At 43.5% G+C, this 14,431-nt stretch overlaps 1 long non-coding RNA gene across 1 annotated transcript in view; it reads left to right on the forward strand.

Annotated features, from left to right (window-relative positions):
• The first annotated feature begins 923 nt into the window (after nucleotides 1-923).
• Nucleotides 924-14,431, forward strand: part of LOC129627741 (uncharacterized) — a 14,683-nt gene continuing 1,175 nt past the window's right edge. The window contains exons 1-3 of the long non-coding RNA XR_008702675.1: nucleotides 924-1,476; nucleotides 9,921-10,038; nucleotides 13,985-14,431. The exon at nucleotides 13,985-14,431 is cut by the window's right edge and continues 1,175 nt beyond it. This is a non-coding gene — a long non-coding RNA (uncharacterized LOC129627741). The remainder of the gene's footprint in view (nucleotides 1,477-9,920; nucleotides 10,039-13,984) is intronic.

Raw genomic sequence — 14,431 nt, forward strand, 5'->3', positions numbered from 1 at the left:
CTTCTCCTCTGGAGGCCAAGAATCCTGGCATCTTTTGTGGTTTAGCAGCAACCTTTCAGCCTTTTGTAATTCATATTGAATCTTCATTTCAGATTGAAGATGCATTCCATGGTATTGCCAACTTAAGTCTTTCCATCGCTATGGAATATCTGTACATGTATTTAGGGTATTTTTCAGCAATCGTGTATAATTTCCAATGTGCCAGTCTTGTCATCCTCATTACATCCATGGCAAAGTATTTTATTAATGTTGACATTTGAAAGGGAATTGTTTTTTTAAATTCCTTTTCATATTGTTATTTTCTAGTATATACAGATAAAACTGTGTAGTCATTCATTTTTATCAGTTTGGACAGCTTGATAGTTGTCTTTACTTTCTCATAATTTAAGATTACTCTGGCTCATATATTTACAGTCTCACCCCTAGTCTCAGTCATTTCTTCAAAGAACTGTCCTTTTTTTTTTTTTAACATTAAATTATTTTTGACTGTGCTGGGTCTTTATTGCTAGTTTGTCTAGTTGTAGTGAGCAGAGGCTACCCTCTAGTTGCCGTGCCATGGCTTCTCATTGCAGTTCTTTCTCTGGTTGCAGAGCTTGGGCTCTGGAGCATGCAAACTTCAATAGTTGTTCAGGGGCTTAGTTGCCCCTGGGCATGTGGAATCTTCTATCACCAGGGATTGAACCCGTGTTCCCTGCATTGGTAGGCAGATTCTTTACTGTTAGGTAGGTAGAATAGGGAAAAGGAGTCCAAAATGGTGGTGGCTAAAAGACAAGGAAGGGAAAAGCCCGCGAAAATAGAACAAAGGAAGGTCAAAGGAAGGTCTGAGGACCAGAGTGAAGACTTCAGGTAGAACAAACAGCACTCCTGGCTAAGCCCAATTTGCATAGGGCAGGCCCAGGTGAAGGAAAAAACGTATAAAAGGAGGAGCCAAAGTGCTTTCTCGCTCTTTCTCTCCCTTGTGCGTGCCTGCGCTCTTTCTCTCTCTCAGACTCTCTCTCTCTCTCCCTCCCCCGCGCACTCCTCCACTCTCTTCTCTTTGAGTCTTTGGGTTGGCATGCCCTCACGCTTCGAGGATGGATTCTCCTGCTATCTTCTAAATAAAATAGAGCTGTAACACTGATTTGCCTAAGAGCTATAACACGGTTTGTCCAAGACCCGAGAGCTGTGATGCGCCGAGGGCTTTAATGTCCGTCGCTCCAAATCTTTGTTGTGACGAGACAAAGAACTGAGGGGCATACACTCGCATGACATCTATGGTGCCGTGAGTCGGGTTTAACCTGGCTGGAACAACCTCCACGCCGAAGAGGCCAGGCACAGCAGGGGCCCAACTCAGCGAAGCTCCCGCGATAGAAGTGGAAGGCGAAGAAACCCAGCACAGGGGAAGGCCCATGGTGCTGGAAACCGGGACAGTGGAAAACGAACTCGGCAGAAAGCTCATGCGGCCTAGTCTCAGATTCCAGAAGACCTCCGGTTAAGGTAAGCGGTCCTCGTTCCTATAGCTGGAGGGACGTTTACAATCTCTCGTTTCTTGTTTCCTCGAACCTCCCGCGAACAGGAGGGCGGCAGGGGGCACAATTAGGGACTCTGGAGAGGCTACTCCTCAGCATGTCCCAAAGGCGTCATCTGCTGAGCCCAGTAGCTGTTACACAAGCCGGTGGAGGTTCTTCTGTCCTTTCTCTTCTCTGTGCCAAGGATCAGACCAATGAAACTGTGAGCACCAGTCAGATATTTAGCAACTATTCTGGCAGGCTATGAAGGGGATTCCTTGGCACGTTTTTCCCACTGCTTTTTCCTCCTGTCCTTCAGCTCTTTCCTGGGACTCAAGCCTGGCCAAAACTAATGAAACTCATGCTCTGATGTCTCAATGCAAAAATTCATTGAGAGACAAAATTCACTGAGGTAAGAGGTGGATTTGTTAGGATCCAGAGAGAAGCCACTCTCCAGGGTGTGAGCCATTGCTGAGGGCAAGGGCTGGGGCCTTGGAATTAGGCCTGGCTAGGTTTTGTGAGGGGATGGAATTCATATGCTAATGAGTGGGAGGATCATCTCAGCCTTTGGGGAACTACCCACTCCTCCCTCTATTGACCGTGCCTAGGAGCTATCCTGCCACCTCTGGGTGTGTCTGTTGGCTTATAGATTGGGGATTAAGGTTTACTTGAATTTGACTTGTCATCTTGGACCCAGTTGATTTTAATTGGTTTACATTATACCCTTGTGCTTTGTCATTCTTTCAAAGGTTGTGCTCTGACCCCTTCCCTCCTGTTTCATGCTCTTTTCCTGAGCCCCATCCAGACCCACAAGGTTGCCTCTACAATCTTCTGGAGAGACAACCAGAAAATAGCTGGCCTTGGGAGGGAAATACTCTATGATATCCGGCACCCTAATCCTACCCAGTACTGGTCACACTGGAGATCTTGGGGACACCCAACTCCAGTCCGGGGGTCCCAGAAGGTCATCACGCCTTGACCTGCCTAGGGTTCTGGTCCTCAAAAGGTTGTCACGCCTCAACCTGCTCAGGGATCCGCTAGTCCCAGGGGTCCCAGGAGGTCGTCACGCCTTGACCTGCCCAGGGATCCAATTCTCGGGAGGCCGTCATGCCTCGACCTGCCTGGGGATTCGATCTCTAGGAGGCTGTCATGCCTCAGCCTGCCTGGGGATCTGCACCTTGACCCAGGGACGCCTGGCTCTCAGGTTGCAACAGTTCTGGGTAGGATAAGCTTCAGAAAGACTCACCCCTAAGGGAGTCCACTCATGAAAACAAAAAAGCCTATTACTTGTGGGACTGTGCCCAGTCTCAGCAATAACTCAGGAGCCCAATGAGAACCCCATTGCCTTTCTGGAAAGGCTAAAAGAGACACTCCAAAAGTTTACCAATCTGGACTTAGACTCTTATGAGGGACAGGTGATTTTAAAGGACAAATTCCTGTCCCAATGTGCATCAGATATCAGAAGTAAGTTAGAACAGCTACAACAGCAGGACCTTGCTGCCTCTTTAGATGAGATGGTCCAGACAGCCACCAATACCTTTTATAATGGAGAACAGGAGAAGGAGGCCAAGGCCCAGGAGAAGGAGAGAAGAAAGAAGACAAGGCATTCCCAGATGCTGGCCGCCCTCCAAAGAAGCCCTGTGGCAAACCCTGAGGCCTTGAAAGACAAGGCACGAGACAAATGCCTGATCTATAGACAGGCGGGGCATTGGGCCAAAGAGTGTCCAAAGGTGACAAGTCTCCTAGAATGGCTTGCCACAAATTCCATCAACTGGGACACTGGGCAGCAGTCTGCCCTCAGGACCCCAGAGCCTCAAGGTGAAGTGCCAAGCCTACCCTCACGATGGTTCAAAAGGACTGAAGCAGCCCGCTCCAGGCAGCCCACCTGTCACAGATAACAAGGGTGCAACTGGATGTGGCAGGTAGGTCCGAGAATTTCTGGGTTGACACAGGGGCTACCTACTCTGTCTTGATCTCCTACTCTGGAGCCTTCTCCTCCCAAATCTGTACCATTTTGGGTGCAACAGGAAAAGCAACTACTAAAAGATTCACCCGAGCACTAATTTGATGCTGGGATGGACAAATATTTTCCCACCAGTTTCTGGTGGTCCCTGAGTGTCCTACTGCCTTATTGGGAAGAGATATACTCACTAAACTGGGGACCACCCTTGTGATGGGAAGTTTTTCAGCCCCTAGAGCTATACAGCTCCTGGGTACTACTGAAGAACCCATTACACCTTCAATAGAGAGGAACCAAAAACTATGGGAAGGCAAAATTAACCCCCAGGTGTGGGACCAGGGGATTCCTGGACGAGCCCACCAAGCTGAACCAGTCATCATTGTCCTCCGAGATCCCACTCGGTTTCCTAACTGGAAACAATACCCTTTCAAAAGAGAGGCTCGGGAGGGACTACAGCCTTTAATAAATAAATTCCTTGATTGTGGGCTATTGGTCCCCACCAGTTCACCATTTAACACCCCAGTCCTCTCAGTAAAGAAAAAGACGGAATCTGGCGAATGGTCCAAGATCTCCAGATCATAAATCAAGCTGTAGTCACCCTCCATCCCACAGTACCCAATCCCTATGTAATCTTGGGAGAAATCCCACCCAGTGCCAAGTAGTTTATAGTCTTGGATCTCGAAGATACATTTTTTTTTTGCATACCACTGGCTAAAGAATCCCAAATATATTGTTGCCCCAGGGAGGCCCTAGGAGAAAAACACCAACAGATGACTTGGACAGTATTACCTCGGGTTCAGAGATAGCCCCCACCTGTTTGGACAGGCCTTTGGCCGGGATCTCCTAGATCTGGACCTGGGACCTAATGGGAAAATATTACAATACGTAGATGACCTACTAATCTCTCCAGATGAGAAAAGTGCCCAACAACATGAAATTCAGGTTCTAAACTTCTTGGCAGAAAGGGGATATAAAGTCTCCCGTGCTAAGGCACAGATGGTCGAGACAAAGGTCACTTACCTGGGAGTTCAGATTACACACAGGTCCAGGAGGCTGTCCTCTGATTGGGTACAAGGAATCCTCCAGTTGCCCTCCTCCATGACTCTAAAACAATTGCAAGCTTTCCTGGGGCTAATTGGATATTGTAGAATCTGGACACCCAACTATGGTTTAATTGCCCAGCCCTTATATGAAAGCTTAAAGGGACGAGATGATTCAATCCCACTGATGTGGGGAACTCTTCAAAAGAAGGCAGAGGCTACACTAAAACAGGCCTTAACTCAGGCACCTGCCTTGAGGTTGCCAGACCTAGAAAAAGCATTCCAACTTTATGTCCATGAAAGAGAGGGAATAGCCTTGGGAGTGGTAACTCAAAGGTTGGCATCTGAGCCCCAGCCTGTAGCTTACTTATCCAAGAGGCTCGATCCAACTGCCCAAGACTGGCCCCCCTGCCTTCGAAATCTTGCAGCTATTGCAGTCATGATAGAAGATGCTTTAAAACTCTTCTTTGGGGGCAAGCTAACTATTTTTACCAGCCACCAAGTAAAACAACTCCTAAATGGGAGAGGCTACTTATGGATGTCTGATCAAAGACTCCTCAGATATCAAGTAATGCTGATGGAAAATCCAGGCCTCACTATATCCCCTTGTGAGTTTCTTAACCCAGCCACCCTCCTGCCTACCCCTGAGGGCTCTCTCCTGTTTCACTCTTGTCTAGAAACCTTGGACCACTGGACAAAACCCCAAGAGGAATTGTCAGAAGATCCCCTGACCAGTCCTGAGGAAATCTGGTACACTGATGTAAACAGCTTTGTCTTGGATGGAAAAAGAAGAGCCGGGGATGCAGTAGTCTCCAATTTTGAGACCATAGAGGCTAAGCTTCTGCCACCAGGTCAATAAGCTACAACATGCAGTGCCAGTTCAACAAAGACATAAAACTACAGCTGACCACGGAAAATATCACACACCCTTGAACACTGCTATAAGGACTCTGAGGCTTGAGACTAGCAAGAGGGGGAGGCCCAATACCCTTCACCAGCCCAGTTCAGCAGGAAGTAGCCAGAAAGACCTCGATGCCCCTATTCCCAAAGAATTGGGCTTCCTATCTCTTGAGGGGGGAATGTTAGGTAGGTAGAATAGGGAAAAGGAGTCCAAAATGGTGGTGGCTAAAACAAGGAAGGGAAAAGCCCACGAAAATAGAACAAAGGAAGGTCCAAGGACCAGAGTAAAGACTTCAGGTAGAACAAACAGCACACCTGGGTAAGTCAATTTACATAGGGCGGGCCCAGGTAGAGGAAAAAACATATAAAAGTGCTTTCTCACTCTCTTTCTCTCCAGCGTACATGCACTCTTTCTCTTTCTCTCCCCGCCCCATGCGCTCCTCCACTCTCTTCTCTTCGAGTCTTTGGGTTGGCATGCCCTCACGCTTCGAGGATGGATTCTCCTGCTATCTTCTAAATAAAATAGGTCTGTAACACTGATTTACCTAAGAGCTATAACATGGTTTGTCCAAAGACCTGAGAGCTGTGACGCACCAAGGGCTTTAATGTCCATCGTTCCAAATCTTTGTTGTGACGAGACAAAGAACCGAGGAACATACACTGGTGTGACATTTACCACCGGGCCATCAGGGATGTTTCCTGTTCCCTTTTATTAGAGAATTATATTTAAAACATACATGTAGGAGCTAAATATGCTCAGCTCCAGCTTACCTTTGAACATATTCAGTTAAAGGTAATTTGTGATGATGTCTCCAACCTGATCCACCATGACATGGATATTGTAACCTTTCCTTTTGTTTATCTGTAACTTCCCATTCCAATGGTAAGATACCTGGCTTCCACCACTTGTCATGTATAGAATTCAATGCTTGTCCCATGTGGTTACTGAAAAAAACTGCCAGACTGTCTTCCAAAGGGGGCTCTGCATGCATCCCAACAGTATCTTGAGTATGTTTTGTATGATAGTTTACTATCAGTATACCCTCCATGGCCAGGTGTCTATTTCAATCGTTACCAATTATGAATGGGCTTGTTTGCTCTAGTGTTCTTGGACAATTCGAGTACAGATTCTTTGTCAGATATGCATTTTTTAGGAAAACGATTTTATTTATTGTTGGCTGTGTTGCGTCTTCATGTGTGGGCTTTTCTCTAGTTTTGGTGAGCGTGGACCGTAACTAGTGGTGTGTGGGCTTCTCACTGCAGCGGCTCCTCTCGTGGGGCACAGGCTCACGGGCTTCAGTGGCTGCAGTATGTGAGCTCGGCATTGTTGCTTCCAGGGTCTAGAGCACAGGCTCGGCAGTTGTGGCACACGGGCTCCGTAGCATGCGGGATCTGCCCATAGGAGGGGTCCCACCTGCGTCTCCAGCACTGGCAGGTGGATTCTTTACTACGGAGCCACCAGGACGTACTTTAGATTTTAGTTTTCCACACATGTATCTAGTGAAAGAGGCCAGGATCAAGAGGCCTGGCAGCTGGGAATCCTCAGCCACAGTTCTGGCTGTGCTATGAAAAGCTCTGGGGCTTTTAGTGAGCGCCTCAACTTTCCTGGGACTGTTTCCTCCCCTCAGAAATGCCGTGCTGTTGGACTGTAGCCCACCAGGCTCCTCTGTCCCTGGGATTTATGAGGCCAGAATACTGGAGGTGGTGCCATTTCCTTCTCTGCTGCTGCTGCTGCTAAGTCGCTTCAGTCATGTCTAACTCTGTGCGACCCCATAGATGGTGGTCTACCAGGCTCCTCTGTCCCTGGGATTCTCCAGGCAAGAACACTGGAGTGGGTTGCCATGTCCTTCTCCAATGCATGAAAGGGAAAAGTGAAAGTGAAGTCACTCAGTGAAGTCGTGTCCGACTCTTAGCGACCCCAGGGTTGCAGCCTATCAGGCTCCTCTCTCCATGGGATTCTCCAGGCAATAGTACTGGAGCGGGCTGCCATTGCCTTCTCCGATTTCCTTCTCTACAAGATAGCGTTTTGAAGATATTTTCTCCTAGATATTGCTTTTGATGAAGGAAGGGGGATCCCTTCCAGGGCTTGAGAGTGGGTTCTTGTCTGACACTTGGAAATGAGTTGTCTGAGGAGAGGAGTGCCATCCAAGTGAGAGCCTTTATTGGGAAGGGATGCTGGGGTGGAGGGCAGGAGGGCGAGGGAAACGGAGAGAACTGCTCTGCCACGTGGCTCACAGTCTCAGATTTTATATTCATTGGGTTAGTTTTTGGTTTGTTTCTTACCAGTCATTTGGAATTGGGATCCTTCCTGGGGGCACACACATCACTCAGCCGAGATGGATTCCATTGAGGAGCATCCTGGGAGGTTGGTAGGACCTCTGAACTGGAGCCTCCCATCTCCTTTTGACCTCTCCAGAATTCTGGTTGGTGGTAGCTTGTTAGTTCGCTGTTCCTTACCAGGATCTCCTGTTGTAAGATGACTCCGGCAAGTATTTTCTTTTCTGTGTTGCCTGGCAAGGGTAGGTGGTCAATGGTTCATTTAACTGTTTTTGGTTCTCTCAAGTAAGGTCCTCCACAGAGTAAATGTATAAAAGTATAAAAGTCAATGTTTTAAATAATTTATATTTATAATTCGGTAAGTTGGCTTTTTTGTTGTGTGTTAGAACTGATCACCAGACCAAAGGTCATGTAGATATTTTGTTGTTTTTTAAAAAATTTTTATAGTTTTTTAAATGGAATTACCTTGTTGCAAAGTTTGTGTTTATGTTCATTTCATATGTTTTATTTTTAACAGTTATTTGTTTTTAGTTGGTTGATCATAGCTTTACAATATTGGTTTGATTTGTCATACATCCACGTGAATTAACCATAGGTGTACCTATGTCCCCTTGCTCTTGAATCTTCCTCCCACGTCCCACCCATTCCCACCTATCTAGGTTATTACAGAGCCCCAGTTTGAGTTCCCTGAGTCATACAGCAAATTCCCAATGGTTGTCTATTTACAAATGTTGGTATACATGCATCCATGCTGCTCTCTCCATTCATCTCACCCTCTCCCTCTTGTTCCCCACCCTTGTCCGTAAGTCTGTTCTCTATGTCTGCATCTCCATTGCTGCTATGTGAACAGACTCGTCAGACCCATCCTTCTTGATAACATGTTTTTCTCCTTTTGACTGACTTTCCTGTTTAATATGCTCTAGGTTCATCCCCTTCATTAGAACTGACTCAAATGGGTTCCTTTTTATGCCTGCATTCCATACAGGCTCTGATTGTTCGTTAGCCATGTTTTGAGGAGGGTCATGGAGCTATTTCTGCTCCATTTCAGTTTGGACTTCCAGTCTGAGTGCTCACAGCAGAGCTGCTTCTGGGTGAGCCCTCTGAGGTCTGCGAGCGCGGGGCTGCCCGCTCTTCTCTGGCGGCCCGTAGGGGGCGCCAAACCCCCCTCTGACCCGCGGGCGCAGGACGCTTTGCCTTCAGACTCTGCTCGGTGACCAGCTGGCGGGAGCTTTGTCTCCTCAGGACCGTCAGGGCTCAGGCTCCTGGGTAACGGGGCTGCATCCAGGCTGAGAGGAGCAGGGTTGCCTCAGTGCCCACCAGCAGGGAGGCGCTGCAAGAGGGAAAAATGAGGACGAAGTAGACGTTTCCTGTGTCCAGCTGAGGGCTGACTGGAGGTCCATCTCAGAGGACTCAGGGGGTAAGAGCTCCATGTGCAAAACGGTGGGTTTTTAGTTCGATTTTTGTTAGATGATCTAGAGGATGACCAGTGATGTTCTTCAGTGTGGGTGGCCAGTTTTCCTGTCACTGTTTCTTAAGAAGACTGTCCTTTCCTCTTTGCACGTTCCTGGTTCGATTTTCATGAAGTGACCACGTGCATGTGTGTTCACTCCTGGGCTCTCTGTTCTTTCCCGCAGTCCATGTGTCTGTGTTCCTGCCAGCTCCCCACTGTGGTGGTTACTACAGGTCTGTGATGTAGTTTGAAGTGTAGTTTGAACACAGCCTCCAGCTGTGTTCTTCTTTCTCAGAGTCTTTTTGGCTGTTTAAGGTCCTGTTCAATATTAGCAGTCTGATAGGAATATTTCTATTTCTGTGAAACATGCCATTGAATATTATTTTCTGATTGCAGTCAGTGTATTTGTTGATGACTTTGGTTGGAATGGACATTTTAATTCCTCATTGTTCCCATGCGTGAGCGTGGAAGAGTTTTCTGTTTGTTTGTGTTTTCTTTGGTTTCTTTATCAGTGCTTTCTAGTTTTCTGACTACTGGTCTTTTACATCCTTGATTAAGTTTGTTGCTAGATGTTTTATTCTTTTTGATGCAATTATAAGTGGGATTTTCTTAATTTTTGTTTCTGATTGTTATTAGTGTATAGAAACGCAAGAGATTTTTGTATCTTGATTGGGATTGTAAATGGTAGTATTTTATATGATTGTAAATTGATCCGAAATTATTCAGCTTTACTGAATGTAGTCTAACAACTTTTTGTGAAGTTATGTGGAACATGTTATTTGTAAAATCTGTTTCTCCTGCAATAGGTCATCCAGAGGACCCAAGACATGGTGGTTACTAGTAGACTTTCCACAGTAGTTCTTCATTCCATGTGGGCTCCTTCAAGGGCAGTGAGTTTCACAGCTTCCCTTGAACTTCGTCTGGGTAAGTCTTGGCCTGTATAAGAAAGTTTCATGCCTGTCTACTCTGAATTTCTTTTGTGGTATTGACATGGTTGTTTTGAAACATAATTTAGTTTCCAGTAATTTAAAATGTATGGAAAACTCCTAGCAATGGGAAAAAGTACTCACATTTGCCACATCATGTAAAATAGTTTATGTATTTTATCCAAAATGGGTGCCTTCTCCTGCAGAACCAGCACATAACCTCCAACATCAGGAAATCATATGGTTTCTACATTGTAATGTAATCCACAGCCCCACTTCCACTTTTAGCAATTGTTGAAGTGTATGAATATATCTTTTTTTCCATCCTCATCCTTTTTTCTTTGTTTAGAGTGTTACTGAGATTTTCAGTTATTTGGACAAACTTGATGGATTTAAAGCAGACATGGTGAATATGGGATCTGGGTGGCCTTTTCTATATGGATTTTTTTTCCCACTAAAGATGGTTTTCATGTTTATTCATGTTGTAACATGTATGAATCCTGCATTCTTTTTTCCCCCATAGTAATTAAAAATAAATAATATGCCGTTTACCATTTACATATTTGTAAGCATACAATGTTGTAGCAAACAACCTTTCCTTGTTTTGCAAACCAGTTTAATAATGAGTACCTTGTGCATGCTTTGGAGAAACTAAGGAAACTGAGTCAGTGACTGAAATGGCCCAAGATATCACCTTAGATACCATCTTCATCTAAACACAAAACAGGGGCTTCCTGGTGGTCCAGTGGCTAAGACTGGACACTCCCAAAGAAGGAGGCCCAGGCTCATTCCCTCATCCGAGAACTAGATCTCCCATGCTGCAACAAAGAGTTTGCATGCTGTAGCTAAATATCTGGCTTGCCTCAACGAAGGTCCACCTGGAGCAGCCAAATAAAAAGACAAATAAACATTAAAAAATAAAACCAAAGGAAAGGAAGGGTATGGTTGTTGTAGAGATTTACGTCTTAGCTTTCCCTATTGATAAAAAAAAAAAAAAAGAGTTTCACAAGACTGTCATCCTTCTATCTGGTATATAACAGAGGATTCCTTTGAAATGAGATTGCTCTGGTAAATGTGACTCACAGAAGAGCCATCTTGAACTTAGGTTTCAGAGATGATCATGTGTCCTCTTAAAAAAAAAAAACAAAACTTAATTAGGTCCAACTAATTCTCATGCTGAAGTGGTATATTTTGGGGTGGCATTTGCTCCCCTTCACTTTGGATGTATCCCAATTTGTTTACACAGTCATCTACCGAAGACATCCTGATATTTGAAAGTTTTTAGTTATTACAAGTAGAGCTGTTGTGTATAAGTGTGTGATACTTTTTGTTTGGACACTTTTTCAAAGCTGTTTACTAAATGCTAGACGTGTAGTATTCAGTCACAGGTGAGCCTTGTTTAACTGTGGAAAAATCCAGCTATGTTTCTCTGTGGCATGTGGGATCTTCCTGGGTAAGGGATCGAACTAGAGTGTCTTGCATCATCAGGCAGATTCTTTACCACTGAGCCCCCAGAGAAGCCCTGCCTCCCCTTGTTTTGAGTTTCCTGGATCTAATAGGTGTGCAGTGATACTTCACTGTTGTTTTAGTTTGTAATTTTGTAATGATATGTGATTTTGAGTATTTTTGATATGCTTATTTACTATCTTTATATTTTCTTTGGCCAGGTGTTTAGATTTATACATTTTTAATGAGGTAGGTTGTTCTAGATTTTTTGGTATAGTTGGAGTACAATCCTTTATCAGATATGTATTTTGTAAATATATTTTTCTGTGGCTTGTGTTTAAGTTTTGTGAATAAGGTTTTTCACAGTTTAAATTTCTAATTTTTTAAAGTTAATGTTATATATGTTTTATATCCTTTTTTGGATAGACTTTAGTTTTTTTTTGTTGTTGTTAAATTTCATAAGCAAAACTGAGGTACTGTAGACACAGTTTTAAGCAAAGCTGAGGTACCATAGATATAGTTTTGCCTTTTGTCTATTGAAAAATTTGTGTGAGGTTGGTGTAAACTGTAAAATTATGTCTACATTCATTTGATTGGATATGGCTTCCAATTATTTGTATAATTGGTTTTGGAGATATCATGGGAAGTTAGTTTCCCCAAGGGAAACTGGGGTCCATGAAACATGAACTCTCTTCAATCCCTGGGAATCACTTTCTGCTTCTTCTGGCTTTGGATTTGACTTGTTTGGATATCTCATACTAGTGGAATCACAGAACGTTTCTCCTTTTTTGGTCTAGTTTATTTCACATAATATAATGACCAAAAGTTCGTCCACATTGTAGCATTGTCAGAATTACCGACTTTGAAGGGCCAAATCAGATTCCATTGTGTATACCACAGTTTGTTTATGGAGTTGGCTGCCATGGACAATTAGATTGCCTCTGTTTGTTGGCCAGTGTGGATTATGCTGTTGTGACTATGACTGCAGAAGTATGCAATTTTTCAGCCCCTTTTCCCATACCTTTTGGGTACATAGCATGAAATAGAATTGAACTATGTATGTATTCCATGTGTTAGTTTTGGAGTAATTTCTGTAATGTCTTGCACAGTGGCAGCACCATTTAATTTTTTTGGTATGGTAGAATACTGTTCAAGCTTTTGAATATACCCTGTGTTGCATATTCAGTCACCCACCAATGGTTAGAATCCATGGGTTCTACCTTTGAGCTATTGTGAATAATGTCACTATGAATATTTGTGTGGCAGTTTTTGATTGAATTATTAACAAATACATAGTACTCTATATGAAAGAAACCATAAGGACCTACTGTACAGTTTAGGAAACTGTATTGAATATCTTATGATAATGTATAATGGAACAGAGTCTCAAAAGGAATATATGAAAAAGACATAATAACCATGATAATTATTGTGCCAACACTGAGTTATCATAGCACTATTCAATGTGTATTTATACATGCCACTAAAATATTCACATCTGTAAGTATATTATAAAAAATTATATACAAAAATCAAGAATTCAGAGAATAAACAAACTTCCTGTCATTGCTCATCATCATTTATGCACTGTTACTACCTGTACCACTCATGGTATAAGTGCTGGACTAGGAATTGACATTCGTGTAAACCAAGAGATTGTGAAGGTGTAAGGAAGTATAACTTATTGAATTCCTTAACAAAGGATTATAGACCTCTATGTACATGAAGTGAGTGAAAGTCAGTTTAATTGAGCCACATTCTTCCTAGAGTGATGAGCTTCCACCCCACCGAGGGTTAGTTCACAATTCAATCCTGCAGTCATCTGGCCTCAATGTCTGCTTCCTGCCATCCAGAAAGAAAAGATGAGGAAACCGATGCTATTTTTCTTTTTTTGATTTGTATTTTATTGCAGGGCTTGGCAAAAAAGAGGGCGTAACCTGTTTTTAGAGTTCCATCCCAAGGGTTGCTCTGGCATGTTACATATGTTGACAAACTGCTGATTATTTTCAAGAAAGGACAATGATCTGCACTGTAGTATCAGTTGCTTGAGCTGGGATAGCAGGCATCCGTTGAAGTGCAGTCCTTCATGCAGAAGTAGGCACACCTGAAGCAATAGCATAAAAGGAACACATTTATCATGTAGATATCACATCCATTTGTAATAATTTTTCAGTTATACCCCTCATCATTTGAGGAACTGACTTGTCCCAGTGATAACTAGAGTACCCAGTATAACAGTTCCTTGACTTATGAGTACAGTTATGAATACTTCTTCCAATGTTCTTTCTCCTACTTTGGTCATGAACAGTAGAAACTGATGGCAGTGGTTCTTGAAATGTATATTGCTTCCAGGTGGCACAGTCGGTAAATAACCTGCCTACCAGTGCAGGAGATGGAAGTGATGTGGGTTTGATCCCTGGGTCAGGAAGATAACAATTCATACACTTGTTTTATGTGAACAAGTTGGATACTCATGAGTTTTTTTCTGCTGTATACAGAAAAGCAAATGCTGTTCAAGGACACTGAAAGAACCCTGATGTTGAAAATCAAATCTGTATTGTGAGGAATGCTGTATTTCCCTCAGTGAAATATTTTGAGAAAAGCTCTTCATTCATGGTGCAGATTCATGAAGAAGCTAAACAGCATTAATCGTTTACACTGACAACTGTGAATTTAAATCTCCTGTGAATCCTATGTGACAACTGCACATACCAACATGATTTATGTTAGGGTTATATCAATAAAAATCTGTATGTAATTGTACATGAAGTCAAAGCATAAAATCAGTGCAAATACAAAAAAAATTGCATTTTTATGTATTAGATCCTTAAGTATTTTATTGACCACACCCAACTGAATGATTCACACATCTTCAGAGAAAAAAGGATCATTTCTCTTTAACAATGAGTAGTTCGACTCCTCTCAAAGCAAAGTCGTAAGTGAGT

This window comes from Bubalus kerabau, chromosome 15, assembly GCF_029407905.1.
Source record: "Bubalus kerabau isolate K-KA32 ecotype Philippines breed swamp buffalo chromosome 15, PCC_UOA_SB_1v2, whole genome shotgun sequence".
Taxonomy (NCBI): Eukaryota; Metazoa; Chordata; class Mammalia; order Artiodactyla; family Bovidae; genus Bubalus; species Bubalus kerabau.